This window comes from Mustelus asterias, chromosome 4 (genome assembly GCF_964213995.1).
Source record: "Mustelus asterias chromosome 4, sMusAst1.hap1.1, whole genome shotgun sequence".
NCBI lineage: Eukaryota > Metazoa > Chordata > Chondrichthyes > Carcharhiniformes > Triakidae > Mustelus > Mustelus asterias.
The window spans coordinates 2,222,929-2,239,898 of NC_135804.1; positions in this window are offsets into that span (position 1 = coordinate 2,222,929).

Sequence of the window (16,970 nt, forward strand, 5' to 3'; positions counted from 1 at the left end):
ATAACCCTAACTGACTTAATCACACCTCATACGTCAGTCCCCGGAATCAGCCTGGTAAACCTTCACTGCACTCCCTCGAGAGCAAGAACATCCTTCCTCAAATAAGGAGACCAAAACTGCACACAATATTCCAGGTGTGGCCTCACCAAGGCCCTGTATAATTGCATCAAGACATCCCTGCTCCTGTACTCGAATCCTCTCACTAAGAAGGCCAACATATCATTTGCCTTCTTTACTGCCTGCTGCACCTGCCTGCTTATCTTCAGCGACTGGTGTACGAGGACACCCAGGTTTCGTTGCACACTCCCGAATCAATCTATAGCCATTCAGGTAGTAATTTGCCTTCCCATTTTTTCTAACCTCACACTTATCCACATTATATTGCATCTACCATGCATTTGCCCTGACTCAGCCTATCCAAATCACACTGAAGGATCTCTGCATCCTCCTCACAGCTCATCCTCCCACCAGCTTGTACACAAATTGCACTTGTTTCGGCTGAACAAAAGTGATTGGTCATGGCATAGCCGTTCATCCCATGGGACAATCCGATGGTTTAAGTTTCGAACAACATTTGGCAGTTAACACTCAGTCACCATCAACTGGTGCACACTCCATGGCAATGCCTCTGCCAATCAGAGTACACTTGTCAACCAGTCAGCATTCTCTTCTCATACAGTATAGTTGCTGTGTCCCCTGACATTGGAATTCTTATGATTGTCCTGATGAGTGCAAGAGGAATAGCTTCGACAAAATGTCTTTGTTCAGCAACAATTTGAATGAGCTTTTGGATGAGATAACAGAGAGGGTGGATGAGGGTAACGTGGTTGATGTAGTGTACATGGATTTCCAAAAGGCATTCGATGAAGTGCCACAAAACAGACTTGTCTGCAAAGTTGAAGCCCGCAGAATGAAAGGAGCATCACTGAGAGTGGCAGCTGGGAGTAATGACGCAGTGAGAAGTAGAATACTGCAGATGCTGGAAATACTCAGCAAGTCAGGCAGTGTCTGTGTTGACAAACAGAATTAATGTGACCTTTCATCTGAACTGAACTGCAGTTTTTCAGATTGGGGGAGGTTTTCATTGGGTTCTCCTGCAGTCGGTACTGAGACTACTTTATCTGATTTATATTAATGACCAAGACTTGGTTAACAGCGCACAATTTCAACATTTGCAAACGAATAAAAAACTTGGACATGTTGTGAATGGTGAGGAGGATAGTGATAGAATCCAGAGGGCAGACAGGCTGGGAGAAAGGGTGGAGATCTGGCAGATTAAATTCAATATGGAAAAGTGTGAATAAGGAAGAATGAGGAAAGACAATATAAAATAAAGGATACAATTTCAAAAGGGGTTCAGGAGCAGAGGGACCGGGAGGGGGGGGGGGGGGGGGGGGGTGGGAGGGGGGGGGGGATATATGTGCAGAAGTCATTGAAGGTGTGGCACAGGTTGAGAAAGTGGTTAATAAGGCGTTAGCGATCTCTGGTTTGATACATTGAGTAAGAGTTTTAACAACACCAGGTTAAAGTCCAACAGGTTTATTTGGTCGCAAATGCCATTAGCTTTTGGAGCGCTGCTCCTTCGTCAGATGGAGTGGAAATCTCACATTGAGGCAGAGAGAATTAAAGCGAGGAAGTTAAGGTGAGGCTTTGGATACATTGGTTCAGCCGAGACGGGAGGATTGCCCCCAGTTCTGAGCACCACACTCAGGGAAAATGGGAAAACAGCAGAGAGAACTTAAAAAAAAACTCCTTTCAGCTTGGTTCCAGAGATCAGGAACTTAAATTACAAAGATAGATTAGAGAATTAGATTTGATTTATTATTGTCACATGTACTAACATACAGTGAAAAGTATTGTTTCTTGCGCGCTACACAGACAAAACATACCGTTCGCAGAGAAGGAAAGGAGAGAGTGCAGAATGTAGTGTTACAGTCATAGCTAGGGTGTAGAGAAAGATCAACTTAATGCGAGGTAGGTCCATTCAAAAGTCTGACAGCAGCAGGAAAGAAGCTGTTCTTGAATCGGTTGGTACGTGACCTCAGACATTTGTATCTTTTTCGCAATGGAAGAAGGTGGAAGAGAGAATGTCCAGGGTGTGTGGGGTCCTTAATTATGCTGGCTGCTTTGCCGAGGCAGCGGGAAGTGTAGACAGTCAATGGATGGGAGGCTGGGCTGCATTCACGACCTTTTGTAGTTCCTTGCGGTCTTGGGCAGAGCAGGAGCCCAGACCAAGCTGTGATACAACCAGAAAGAATGCTTTCTATGGTGCATCTGTAAAAGTTGGTAAGAGTTGTAGGTGACATTGCAAATTTCCTTAGTCTTCTGAGAAAGTAGAGGCGTTGGTGGGCTTTCTTAACTATAGTGTCGGCGTGGGGGGACCAGGACAGGTTGTGGTAATCTGGACACCTAAAAACCTGAAACTCTCAACCCTTTCTACTTCGTCCCCGTTGATGTAGACAGGGGCATGTTCTCTTTACGCTTCCTGAAGTCAATGACAATCTCCTTCATTTTGTTGACATTGAGGGAGAGATTATTGTTGCCGCACCAGTTCACCAGATTCTCTATCTCATTCCTGTACTCTGTCCCGTCATTGAGATCGCACCCACTACGGTGGTGTCGTCAGCAAACTTGAAAATCGAATTGGAGGGGAATAGCTTAATCATTTTTAAAAAAAGGACAGCATGGACAAGTTGGGCCGAAGGGCCTGTTTCCATACTGTAAAACTCTATGACTCTAAGCAGTTTAGAGAAGGTTCACTCGACTGATTCTTGGGGTGGGGGTGGGGGAGTTATCTTATTAAGAAAGGTTGGGCTGGTTGGATCTGGATCCATTGAAGAATGGGAGGGGATCTTATTGAAACAGATACAATGAGGGGGCTGGGCCGTGGGGATACCCGGAGGATGATTCCTCTTGTAGGGGGAGACTGGGGGGGACACCGTTTAAAAATAAGGGCTCTCCCATTAGCACAGAGATAAGGAGAATGTTTTTCTTTGAAAGGGTCATTAATGGAACTCTCTCCTACAGAAAGCAGTGGGCAGCTTACTGAATGCAGAACAGGCTAGAAGGGCTGAATGGCCTACTCCTGCTCCTAAGTCCAATGTTCCTGTCTGTTCACAATCATGAGGAGTTCTGAGTAGAGTGGATCAGTGCTTCGCAAACACTTTCACTGTGAGCCCCTGGGGGTGGGGGCTGGGGGTGGGGGTGGGGGTTGGGGTGGGGGTTGGGGTGGGGGGTGGGGGGTTGGGGTGGGGGTGGGGGGTGGGGTGGGGGTTGGGGTGGGGGCTGGGGGTGGGGTGGGGGTTGGGGTGGGGGGTGGGGGGTTGGGGTGGGGGTGGGGGGTGGGGTGGGGGTGGGGGCTGGGGGTGGGGTGGGGGCTGGGGGCTGGGGGTGGGGTGGGGGTGGGGGGTGGGGTGGGGGTGGGGGGTGGGGGTGGGGGCTGGGGGTGGGGGCTGGGGGCTGGGGGTGGGGGGTGGGGTGGGGGGTGGGGGTGGCGGGAGGGGGTGGGGGTGGGGGCTGGGGGTGGGGTGGGGGCTGGGGGCTGGGGGTGGGGTGGGGGTGGGGGGTGGGGTGGGGGGTGGGGGTGGGGGCTGGGGGTGGGGGCTGGGGGCTGGGGGTGGGGGGTGGGGTGGGGGTGGGGGGTGGGGGTGGCGGGAGGGGGTGGGGGTGGGGGTGGATGGCTTTGTCTGTAACCGTTTGGAATACTCTGATGAGGGCTCAGTGCTATTTATTCCTGCGTGTGTGAAACCACAGGACAGTTCCAGCAGAGTCTCTGTTTGACAATCGCCATCGGAGCCTAGAATCCCAAACGATCGTCCAATGACCCAAACAGGGAACCCATGGACCAGATGAGTTGCTGTTCCCAGAATCAGCATGGACAAAGCAGGCCAACTGGCTTCCCTCTGTTCAGTAAAACTCCAGTGCTTTACTGCAGGAATGCTGCAGTGTCAGATCAGATGTTAAACTAAGTCCACTCTGTCAGGTGAATACATTCGATCCCAGGGCACTATTTTGAAGGAGGTCAGAGCTGTTACTGCCCGTGTCTTAACCAATATTTATCCCTCAATCAACAGCACAGTTTGCTGTGTGTATTTCGGATGACATCTTTCTTACTTTGCATTAGTAACTACACCTCCAAAGTATTTCATAACCTTCCTTTCATCATAAGATCAGCAGTGGGGATGTTCGCCGATGATTGCACAATGTTCAGCACCATTCGCCACTCCTCAGATACTGAAGCAGTCCTTGTTCAAACGCAGCAAGACCTGGACAATATCCAGGCTCAGGCTGACAAATGGCAGTAACATTCGCACCACACCAATACCAGGCCATGACCATCTCAACAAACGAGAATCTAACCATTGCCCCTTCAGCATCACTGAATCCCCCCACTATCAACATCCTGGGAGTTACCATTGAGTTACCTCCAGTGAGAGTCGGCACCTTCAGAAACTGTATCCCAGTGAGAGTCAGCACCTTCAGGAACTGTATCCCAGTGAGAGTCAGCACCTTCAGGAACTGTATCCCAGTGAGAGTCAGCACCTTCAGGAACTGTATCCCAGTGAGAGTCAGCACCTTCAGGAACTGTATCCCAGTGAGAGTCAGCACCTTCAGGAACTGTATCCCAGTGAGAGTCAGCACCTTCAGGAACTGTATCCCACTGAGAGTCAGCACCTTCAGGGACTGTATCCCAGTGAGAGTCAGCACCTTCAGGAACTGTATCCCAGTGAGAGTCAGCACCTTCAGGAACTGTATCCCAGTGAGAGTCAGCACCTTCAGGAACTGTATCCCAGTGAGAGTCAGCACCTTCAGGAACTGTATCCCAGTGAGAGTCAGCACCTTCAGGAACTGTATCCCAGTGAGAGTCAGCACCTTCAGGAACTGTATCCCAGTGAGAGTCAGCACCTTCAGGAACTGTATCCCAGTGAGAGTCAGCACCTTCAGGAACTGTATCCCAGTGAGAGTCAGCACCTTCAGGAACTGTATCCCAGTGAGAGTCAGCACCTTCAGGAACTGTATCCCAGTGAGAGTCAGCACCTTCAGGAACTGTATCCCAGTGAGAGTCAGCACCTTCAGGAACTGTATCCCAGTGAGAGTCAGCACCTTCAGGAACTGTATCCCAGTGAGAGTCAGCACCTTCAGGAACTGTATCCCAGTGAGAGTCAGCACCTTCAGGAACTGTATCCCAGTGAGAGTCAGCACCTTCAGGAACTGTATCCCAGTGAGAGTCAGCACCTTCAGGAACTGTATCCCAGTGAGAGTCAGCACCTTCAGGAACTGTATCCCAGTGAGAGTCAGCACCTTCAGGAACTGTATCCCAGTGAGAGTCAGCACCTTCAGAACTGTATGCCAGTGGGAAACAATTTTACCCTCTCACCCGGCACAGGAATAGGAGCGGGCAATGGGAAGGTCCGTTTACCTTGGGTGGGAATCTACGGATATGGGATGAGCACGGCCGTAAAATCCCATCCCATATTCTTGGTCCAATGGATATAGTACAGTGCTGGTATCTAATTGGGCTACTGTACAATGTGAGTCCCTCACTCTGGCTACCCTCTTGTTCTATCCACCCTTCCTGATGGCTATGTGGATGTTCTGGTACATAATTCAGAGAAAGTTGGTCTGCAGCTACAGCAAGTGATTGGGATGGCAATGGAATGTTGGTGTTTATTGGGAGGGCAATGGAATGTAAAGAACATAGAACATAGAACAGTACAGCACAGAACAGGCCCTTCGGCCCACGGTGTTGTGCCGAGCTTTATCTGAAACCAAGATCAAGCTATCCCACTCCCTATCATCCTGGTGTGCTCCATGTGCCTATCCATAACCGCTTAAATGTTCCTAAAGTGTCTGACTCCACTATCACTGCAGGCAGTCCATTCCACACCCCAACCACTCTCTGCGTAAAGAACCTACCTCTGATATCCTTCCTATATCTCCCACCACAAACCCTATAGTTATGCCCCCTTGTAATAGCTCCATCCACCCGAGGAAATAGTCTTTGAACGTTCACTCTATCCATCCCCTTCATCATTTTATAAACCTCTATTAAGTCTCCCCTCAGCCTCCTCCGCTCCAGAGAGAACAGCCCTCGCTCCCTCAACCTTTCCTCATAAGACCTACCCTCCAAACCAGGCAGCATCCTGGTAAATCTCCTCTGCACTCTTTCCAGCGCTTCCACATCCTTCTTATAGTGAGGTGACCAGAACTGCACACAATACTCCAAATGTGGTCTCACATGTTTTGCTAAAATTATACAGGAAATTGGTCAAATCACATCTGGAGTACAGCGTACACTTTTGGACTCCTTAATAAAAAATATAATTGCATTTAGGTGTTCAGTTCTCCACACTCAGAGAATGTTCACTCAGAATTCCTGGGATTGTTTGGGTCGGGGGTGTAGGGGTGTTATTGCATGAGAGAAGGTCGGGCAGACTGGATCTGTATCCATCGGAGTTTAGTAGATTGAGAGGTGATCTTATTGAAACATTGAATGCTGAGGAGAGTTGTGAGGGTGGATGCTGAAAGGATGTTTCGCTTGTGGGAGAGACTGAAACTGGGAGACACCGTCTAAAAACACACGGACTCCGTTTTAAGATGGATTTGAGGAAAAAAAACCTCTTTATCAGAGGGTTGTGGAATTCTCTTTCTCAAAGGCTGCTGGAGGCAGTCATTGAAAAGTTGTGAGGCTGAGATCGGTAAAACTACCGAACGAAGGAGTCAAAGGTTGTTAGTGTTAGAGAAATGAGATGTCCATCAGATCTTGTCAAATAACGGGTTAAACTTATTGGACTGAGGTGAGGAGAAATTTCTTCACCCAGAGTCATAGAGGTTTACAGCAAGGAAACAGGCCCTTCGGCCCAAGCTGTCCATGCCGCCCAGTTTTTACCACTCAGCTAGTCCCAATTGCCCGCATTTGGCCCATATCCCTCTATACCCATCGTACCCATGTAACTGTCTAAATGCTTTTTAAAAGATAAAATTGTACCCGCCTCTACTACTACCTCTGGCAGCCTGTTCCAGACACTCACCACCCTCTGTGTGAAAAAATTGCCCCTCTGGACCCTTTTGTATCTCTCCCCTCTCACCTTAAACCTATGCCCTCTAGTTTTAGACTCCCCTACCTTTGGGAAAAGATGTTGACTGTCTAACTGATCTGTGCCCCTCATTATTTTATAGAGGGTGGTGAATGTGTGGAATTCACTCCCACAGAAAGTAGTTGAGGCCAAAACGTTGTCTGATTTCAAGAAGAAATTAGATCTAGCTCTTGGGGCTAAAGGGATCGAGGGATATGGGAGGAAGGGGGGGATCAGGATATTGAATTTGATGATCAGTATGATCAAAATGAATGGTGGAGCAGGCTGGAGGGGCCAAATGGCCTCCTAATTTATATGTTGAGATTGGAATTGTATTGTGTTACCTCCCCCTCTATCTGGGCCCTGCACAGTTACACCTGTGCTCTCAGTGTACAGTGTATAATGCCTTGCTTTTCCTGAGGACCGGAGACAAGGGGAGACATTCACAGCCGGCAATCCCATGTGATTTTTGGCCGGCAGTCCAACTGGTGCTCGGGATGTGTCACCAACCCTGGGCGTCTCTGATTCACAGTCTGTGGCATCACTTCAGACATGCAGCACTCCCAGTCCCGGCTGCCAGCCTGAGGCAAGGACTGCCCACAGCATTCTACATCAGACACAGGAGGAGACTGCTTCACCATACTCACAACCACAGCAAACCTTTATTTGTATCGCTGGGAAGCAGTTTGAGTTTGGAGTTGATGTTAACCATTCAATAGTTTCCAGGAGATCTGAAATCAACACACATTGACAAGGAAAAGTCCTCCCCCCACCCCCCGCCCCCCCAGCATCCTTATCCCCCACCATCCCTGTCCCCCACCATCCCTGTCCCCCACCATCCCTGTCCCCCACCATCCCTGTCCCCCACCATCCCTGTCCCCCACCATCCCTGTCCCCCACCATCCATATCCCCCACCATCCATATCCCCCACCATCCCTGTCCCCCACCATCCATATCCCCCACCATCCCTGTCCCCCACCATCCCTGTCCCCCACCATCCCTGTCCCCCACCATCCCTGTCCCCCACCATCCCTAGCCCCCAGCATCCCTATCCCCCAGCATCCCTATCCCCCACCATCCCTATCCCCCACCATCCCTATCACCCACCATCCCTGTCCCCCACCATCCCTAGCCTCCACCATCCCTATCCCCCAGCTCCCACACAGTTTCCACTCTCACCGAGTGTTTAAAGTTTATTTTATTGATTTATTAATCACAAGTAGGCTTACATTAGCACTGCAATGAAGTTACTGTGAAAATCCCCCAGTCACCACACTCTGGCACCTGTTCAGGTACACTGAGGGAGAATTTAGCATGGCCAATGCACCTAACTAGGTGGGAGAAAACCAGAGCACCCGGAGGAAACCCACGCAGACACGGGGAGAATGTGCAAACTCCACACAGACAGTGACCCGAGCCGGGAATCGAACCTGGGTCCCTGGCGCTGTGAGGCAGCACTGCTCACCACTGTGCCACCATGTTTTACTCTGAAGTGAGTGCCTCCCATTGAGCCGATCTGATGGTGTGAACAGTGATGATGTTTATAACCCCACATATTTCCCAGAACAGTGAGTCTGCTTCAGAAATGCTTCATTGGGTGTGAAAGAGTTTGGGAAATGCTGAGGTTGTGAACACTGTGGTTGGAATGTCAATTCTTTCTTGCACTGCCTCTCACAGGGAAGGTGGCAGTGAGAAGGCAGTGATCGTGTTCAGAGGAAGATTCTGATAGCTCACTGCACCACGTGACGGGGGCGGCAATAACAGCTTTCCTCGCGGTGTTTGAAATGAGGGAGTTGAGTGATTTACTGCAGGAGTGTAAATGTGGAACTCTAGAACCCAAATTCCATACAGGAATGTTAGTGTGTTCAAGGTAAATGTTCACCTGTGGGACGAGAGAAGCTGGGCTAATTCTCAAAGTAGAGAGGATTAGAGAAGATTTGAGAGAGATGTTCAGACACATCTATGGGATGTGGGCGTCACTGACTGGGCCCATCCCTAACTACACCTTGAGAAGGTGGTGGTGATGATGGATGATGAGATACACAGAATTCCCACGCTGGTGAGCACTGAGGTACACGGAATTCTCTGGCGATTGCACAAAGAGTAATATAATCATTGAACCTGTTTTGATGCTAAATATTGGCCCGAATATCAGAAACGATCTTCCTGACACGTCTTTGAAATAAATGTGGAGTTTTATTATGTGAGGGGCTTTGGTTTAACACCTTACCTGAAGGGCGACACCTCTGACAATGCTGTGCTCCCTGGATTGCCCTGTGTATATGGACAGTACAGCGGTTATCACCGCTGCCTCACAGCGCCAGGGACCCGGGTTCGATTCCCGGCTCAGGTCACTGTCTGTGTGGAGTCTGCACGTTCTCCCCGTGTCTGCGTGGGTTTCCTCCGGGTGCTCCGGTTTCCTCCCACACTCCAAAGATGTGTGGGTTAGGTGGATTGGCCATGTTAAATTGCCCCTTAGTGTCAGGGGGACTAGCTAGGGTAAATGCGTGGAGTTAGCAGAATAGGGCTGGGTGGGATGTGGTCGGTGCAGACTTGGTGGGCCGAATGGCCTCCTTCTGCACTGTAGGATTCTATGACTTCCCGCTCTTTGCGAGAGTGCTGATGGGCCGCCGCCTTAAATCGCTGCAGTCCATGAGGTGTAAGTATACCCACCGCGCTGTTAGGGAGGGAATTCCCGGATTTTGACCCAGTGAGCAGCAGTGTTGGGATGAGATATTCCTGGAGGTTTCACCACCTGATTTCTCATTTGCAGCCATAGCCACTCCCCTATCTTCCTGCCATTGGCTGCTCCCCACTGCTCCACTTCTCCACACTGGCTGGGATTTTCCAGCCCCATTGACCGATTCCCTGGCGCTGCGGCCATTTGCCATTGACTGCGACGGGACTGGAAGATCCTGTTGGAAGACCAATGGCTAGCCTCCTTCACCACCGGAAAAGCCGCCACGGGGGAGCTGGAAAATCCCAGCCCAAATACAAAGTGGATGAGTTCTTTGTTACTTGATAGAATGATTTGTGAGTGAATCAAACAGCCACATTCCCAGCTCCAACACCTTTATAATGAATAAAATTAATTAAACAAAGACATTTCTGGAAAGAGAGGCATGTGGTCTTTATCAGGACAAACACACGACTCTGATTGGCCGAGCCATTGTCCTGGAGAAAACATTGGGGAACTAGAGGCTCCAGAAGTTCCAATCCGCCAACCAATCAGGCTCCTTTTCTCTTGTAGTATAAATAGCTGTGATTGTTTGAAATTTTGTATTCCTGCATTTGTCCTGATGAGTGCAAGATGAAAAGCTTCGATAACACATCTCTCTTTTCAGTGATATTCAAGTTCTGTTCTACCGAGAGGCAATACACAAAGAAAATGAAATTAACATATCATTTTATTTATTAACTCTTATTCTGAGTTTTCACTCAGTATCGTGCCCTGTAAATTGATCTTCACTTTCGAAGATTCTAGCCCAGTCCTGGAGTACAATGTAATACAAACTGGGAGCAGGAGTAGGCCACTCGGCTGCGTTATTCAATATGATCATGGCTGGTCTGAATGTAACCTCAAGTCCACATGTGTTGGCAGCTGTATTGTAGCGTGTCTGATCCTGCATGCTCTCAAACCCCACCGCCGGTTTCCAGGAGAGATAACAATAGTGGAAAGGGGTCAGAGGGCTCTCTCTCGCTGAGAGTTACATAGTCCAGCTGAACTCGGTGAACTTACTACTGATCAGGGTTTGAACCTGGGTAAGTTCGACATTGTAAAAGGGGGGAAGGTTTAACTAATTCTGTAGACACTGAACCCGGAGGTGCCACAATCCACAATTGCCATTGTTACTCTATCACTTCAAAAAATGTTATTCCTTTCTCAGAGTTAGAGTCAGAGTGGGCGGGGCAAATCCTTGCTGGCTCAAAAACCAATTCAAATTCCAACTGAATCCAATCCATGATTCCCACAAAAGAGAACTAGATCCAAGCGAACAGGAATTGGTGTTAGACCAGACCTGGGACTCGATCCTATGCTTGATACAAAGTCAGTAGGATGTGGTCTTGTGTAATATTGTTTGGATGATGAATGTTATACTCAGGTTCACACAATGTACCTTCTTGCTCAGGTGAAGCTGATTCTGACCAGAAATCAAACCGGTTGCGTTCACTCGGGAGTTCGATTGTTTGATCCTGGGTGGTGCGCGGGAGCACTCCCTCACCACTCCAGGAACAGCCACCCTTTTACATCTGTAACAAAGTGTGGCATGTATAAGTTTTGCTGGATCTCTGGGACACAGACCAGAGTCATGAATAGGAATCTATCTGTATAGAAACTCCCATTTAAAATGTGATGGACAATTACTAGACTGGAGTTTCCGTTCGTGTTACAAAGTCAGTTACAGGTCAGGCTGGTTTCTTGTTGTATTTACACCCACAAATAAACAAGTGCCTCAGAGTTTAATTGGTTCAGAAGTAGAGTTGATTGTTGGTTTTGTCTGGAATGACGGTGTGGACTGTGCTTCTCTCTTTAGAATATTACAATTTCCTTATTTCCTAAATTATGAAGGGTGTGGACAGAGTGGATCGGGAGAAATGGTTTATATTGGCGGAAAGCTCCAGAGTCTTCAGAACAAGCAGATTTAAGGTGATTGACAAAGGAACTAGTGGCAACATAAGGAGAATCTTTTTAATACAGCGAGTGGTTAGGGTCCAAAATGTACTGTCTGAGAGTGTGGTGGAGACAGATTCACACAGCGAGTGGTTAGGGTCCAAAATGTACTGTCTGAGAGTGTGGTGGAGACAGATTCACACAGCGAGTGGTTAGGATCTGGAATGTACTGTCTGAGGGTGTGGTGGAGACAGATTCACACAGCGAGTGGTTAGGGTCCAAAATGTACTGTCTGAGAGTGTGGTGGAGACAGGTTCACACAGCGAGTGGTTAGGATCTGGAATGTACTGTCTGAGGGTGTGGTGGAGACAGATTCACACAGCGAGTGGTTAGAATCTGGAATGCACTGTCTGAGGGTGTGGTGGAGACAGATTCACACAGCGAGTGGTTAGGATCTGGAATGTACTGTCTGAGTGTGCGAGAGGCTGGGAAAATTGTGGATTTCAAAAAGGAAAGGGATGATTATTTAAAGTGAAAGGGGTTGCAGGATCGGAGGGGAAAGGCAGGGATGGGGTTTGCCCTCTGGGATTTCTATGTCAATCAGATCTTCCTTCAGTTGTTTATTATCAGCAATCTGTGTCTCATTTTTGACCGTTATAGTTTTCAGGTAGTGGTTAAGATCAACATGATTCACTGCCGACAGTAATATAGTTATCGCCACTTTACTTTCTCCAGGAGCCAAATCATTACCCAGAGTAAAATCTACCCCTTGATTCGGTGATGTAGGAATAATTCCCACAGCAACAATTCCATTCACAAAGTCATTTCTTAAATTGACTTAACACGAAAGAAATAGGTTCATACATTCCATTAAAACCCTTCATTAATACCTTTTCCTTCTTAAAACTATCCGAAACAGAAATTGTATCTTCAGCCACCATCAATCTGCCCCAGAATCTCTCAAAATTGAGATTTGCTGGAGGATTGACGGAACACTTCTCCTTCTGAAACAAACCACCGAGAAGCTCTAATGGCCCCAACTTCCTCCACCAGGTAATCAAAGAAGAATTCTCTGGTCTGTTGTGAACCACATTCTCCCCCCTCATCGATCCAGTGGGACATCTTTCACCTTTCCCACTGCTCCGGTTTTAACATCCACTTCCTTTTCTGCTGCTACCTTTCCTGAGAATTACTTAAACATTCCTGCTACTACAATTGGTCTCCATTCGGTTTCCGGTAATCTGCCTGAAGACGTCCCATCGTGTTACAATGGAAACACTCAGTCCATCCAATACCACGTCCACTCTCAGCACCTTCGTTCTTGGTCTGAGGAGAAATTTCTGGGGAATTTCCAACTATCCCTTCTCTTCCCTGGCTACTTGCCTTCCTTGCACCTTTCCACCTTCTATCCTTCTCAGGTTTATAGGAGAGACAGAGAAATGGTTTTGATCTATGGACCAGCTCATAATCATCAGCCATCCTTGCTGCTTGTCCAGCTGTTTTAACGCTATGGTCTTCAACGTGGGTTTTGACTAGCAAGAGCTTCATGTGTTGTCTCTACCACCCAATGGTTAAAATGATTTTATTTTATCCTCTCAAGCTCAGTATAGGTCTGTCCAGCCTTATGTTTTGAAATTTCTGTCTGTACATCTCTTGAACCAAGTCATACGCACTAAAGAATGACCTTTTCCACTGCATCATAATCTGCAGTTACCTTCTCTGACAGTGATGCCTACACCTCATGAACCCTGACTACTCTGTAAGAGCAACTTGCAAATTTCTTTTGGCCATTCCATTTGATAAGCTACCTTCCCAACCGAGTGAAATAATGGTGGTTAGTAGGGTAAGTAAGTAGGGTTACGGGGATTGTGATCGGTGTGGACTTGATGGGCCGAATGGCCTCCTTCTGCACTGTAGGGATTCTATGAATGCCTCTTCCTCCCTTTCAAAGAACAAACAACAAAGAACAGCACAGGAACAGGCCCATCGGCCCTCCAAGCCTGTGCCGCTCATGTGCCCAACTAGACCATTCGTTTGTATCCCTCTATTCCCAGTCTGTTCATGTGGTTATCTAGATAAGTCTTAAACGATCCCAGCATGTCCGCCTCAATCACCTTGCTTGGCAGCGCATTCCAGGCCCCCATCACCCTCTGTGTAAAATACGTCCCCCTGACATCTGTGTTTGTCACCTCCGACCTGGGAAAAAGCTTCCCACTGTTCACCCTATCTATGCCCTTCATAATTTTATACACCTCTATTAGGTCGCCCCTCATCCTCTATTTTTCCAGGGAGAACATCCCCAGTTTACCCAATCTCTCCTCATAGCTGAGACCCTCCATACCAGGCAACATCCTGGTAAACCTTCTCTGTACTCTCTCCAAAGCCTCCAAGTCCTTCTGGTAGTGTGGCGACCAGAACTGGACGCAGTATTCCAAATGTGGCCTAACCATTGTTCTATACAGCCGCAACATCATATGCCAACTTTTATATTCTATGCCCCGTCCAATAAAGGCAAGCATGCCATATGCCTTCTTCACCACCCTCTCCACCTGTGCTGCCACCTTTAAGGATCTGTGGACTTGTACACCCAGGTCCCTCTGTGTGTCTATACTCCTGATGGTTCTGCCATTTATTGTATAGCTCCCCCTTATATTAGATCTACCGAAATGCATCACTTCGCATTTATCTGGATTAAATTCCATCTGCCATTTCTCCGCCCAATGTTCCAGCCTATCTATATCCTGCTGTATTCTCTGACAATGTTCATCACTATCTGCAACTCCAGCAATCTTCGTGTCGTCCGCAAACTTACTGATCACACCAGTTGCATCTTCTTCCAAATCATTTATATATATCACAAACAGCAGAGGTCCCAGTACAGAGCCCTGCGGAACATCACTAGTCACAGACCTCCAACCGGAAAAATACCCCTCCACTGTTACCCTCTGTCTTCTGTGGCTAAGCCAGTTCTCCACCCATCTAGCTAGCTCACCTTTTATCCCGTGAGATTTAACCTTTTGCACCAGCCTGCCGTGAGGGACCTTGTCAAACGCTTTACTAAAATCCGTATAGGTGACATCCACGGCCCTTCCCTCGTCAATCGTTTTTGTCACCTCCTCAAAAAACTCAACCAAATTTGTGAGGTATGACCTCCCTCGTACAAAACTATGCTGTCTATCGCTAATGAGATTATTCAGTTCTAAATGCGCATATATCCTGTCTCTGAGAATCTTCTCCAACAATTTCCCTACCACAGGCGTCAAGCTCACCGGCCTATAATTACCCGGGTTATCCTTGCTACCCTTCTTAAATAACGGGACCACATTTGCTATCCTCCAATCCTCTGGGACCTCACCTGTGTCCAGCAAAGAGACAAAGATTTCTGTTAGAGGCCCAGCAATTTCATCTCTTGCCTCCCTGAGGAGTCTAGGATAGATGCCATCTGGCCCTGGGGATTTGTCTGTCTTAATGTTTCCTAAAAAACCTAACACTTCCTCCCTTGTAATTGAGATTTTTTCTAACACATCTCTCTGAGACACTACCAGTCAACATGTCCCTCTCCTTTGTGAATACTGATGCAAAGTATTCGTTTAGGATCTCTCCTACTTCCTTTGGTTCTAAGCATAATTCCCCTCCTTTGTCCCTGAGAGGTCCAATTCTTTCCCTAACAACCCTCTTGTTCCTAACGTATGTATAAAATGCCTTAGGATTCTCCTTAATCCTGTCTGCCAAGGACATTTCGTGACCCCTTTTTGCCCTTCTAACTCCCTGTTTGAGTTCTTTTCTACTTTCTCTGTATTCCTCCAGTGCTCCATCTGATTTTAGCTGCCTGGACCTCATGTATGCCTCTTTTCTTTTTGATTAGACCCACAATTTCACTGGTTATTCACGGCTCCCGAATCCTACCTTTCCTATCCTTCCTCTTTACAGGCACATGCCTGTCCTGCAGTCCTATCAACTGCTCCTTAAAAGACTCCCACATGCCAGATATGGATTTACCCACGAACAGCCTCTCCCAATCAACAGCCACCAAATCCTGCCTAATCCAGCTGTAGTTAGCCTTCCCCCAATTCAGCACCTTACCCATAGGACAACACTCATCTTTTTCCATTACTATCCTAAAGTTTACAGAATTGTGGTCACTATTTGCCACATGTTCCCCCACTGAAACTTTGATGACCTGACCGGGCTCATTCCCCAGTACTAGGTCCAGTATAGCCCCCTCTCTAGTTGGACTGTCAACATATTGTTCCAAAAAACCTTCCTGTACACATTTTATAAATTCTTCCCCGTCCAGGCCCCCAGCCCTAAGCAATTTCCAGTCGATGTGAGGGAAATTAAAGTCTCCCACTACAACAACCCTATTTTTTCTGCACCTGTCCAGAATCTCCTTACATATCCGTTCCTCAACTTCCCGTGGGCTGTTGGGAGGCCTGTAGTATACCCCCAGCATAGTGACTGCGCCCTTCCTGTTTCTGAGCTCCACCCACAGTGACTCGTTACCTGACCCTTCCAAATTGTCCACCCTCTGTACCGCTGTAATATGCTCCCTAACCAGCATTGCTACTCCCCCACCTCTCCTCGCCCCTCCTCTGTCTCGCCTAAAACACTTGTACCCCGGAATATTCAGCTGCCAGTCCTGTCCTTTTAACCAAGTCTCCGTCACTGCAACCACATCCAAGTTCCGCGCAAGCATTAAGGCTCTAAGCTCGTCTGTCTTGCCCGTGACACTCCTTGCATTGAAGCAGATGCACTCCAGACCTCCAGGCCCACTGAGGTCATCCTCCCCCAGAATGCTCTTCCTCTTAGATAGCCTTGTCTTGGCCCCAACCTCGTCCCCAGCCTCTGTGCTTATTGACCTATTGTTCTGATCCCCACCCCCCTGCCACATTAGTTTAAACCCACCCTCGATCTTTGGGTGGGTCTGTACGAGTCTAAACATCTTCCCATTGGGCCCTGGTTTGGAAGTTCTAGTTACTCTTTTTAGAATTCCAGCTCCTATCCTCCTCTTTATCGATCTCTCTTTCCTCATTGTCTAACTGCTCTCTCCACAGGTCAAGTTTTCACACGTCCCTTTCCTCTCGCACACATTGAAACATTCTCTCTTTTTCCTTTTCTTCCGATTCTCTTTCTCTCTTTCACCTCCAATTAAAATGTTTTCATTTGTTACTGACCCTTAGCCAATTTAATTGTCTCACGCCTCAGGGAATGAGGTCTCTGAGGAATCCCTTCCAATTTCACATGCTGCACCATGACCTCACCTATATCCGCTGTCCCCTCC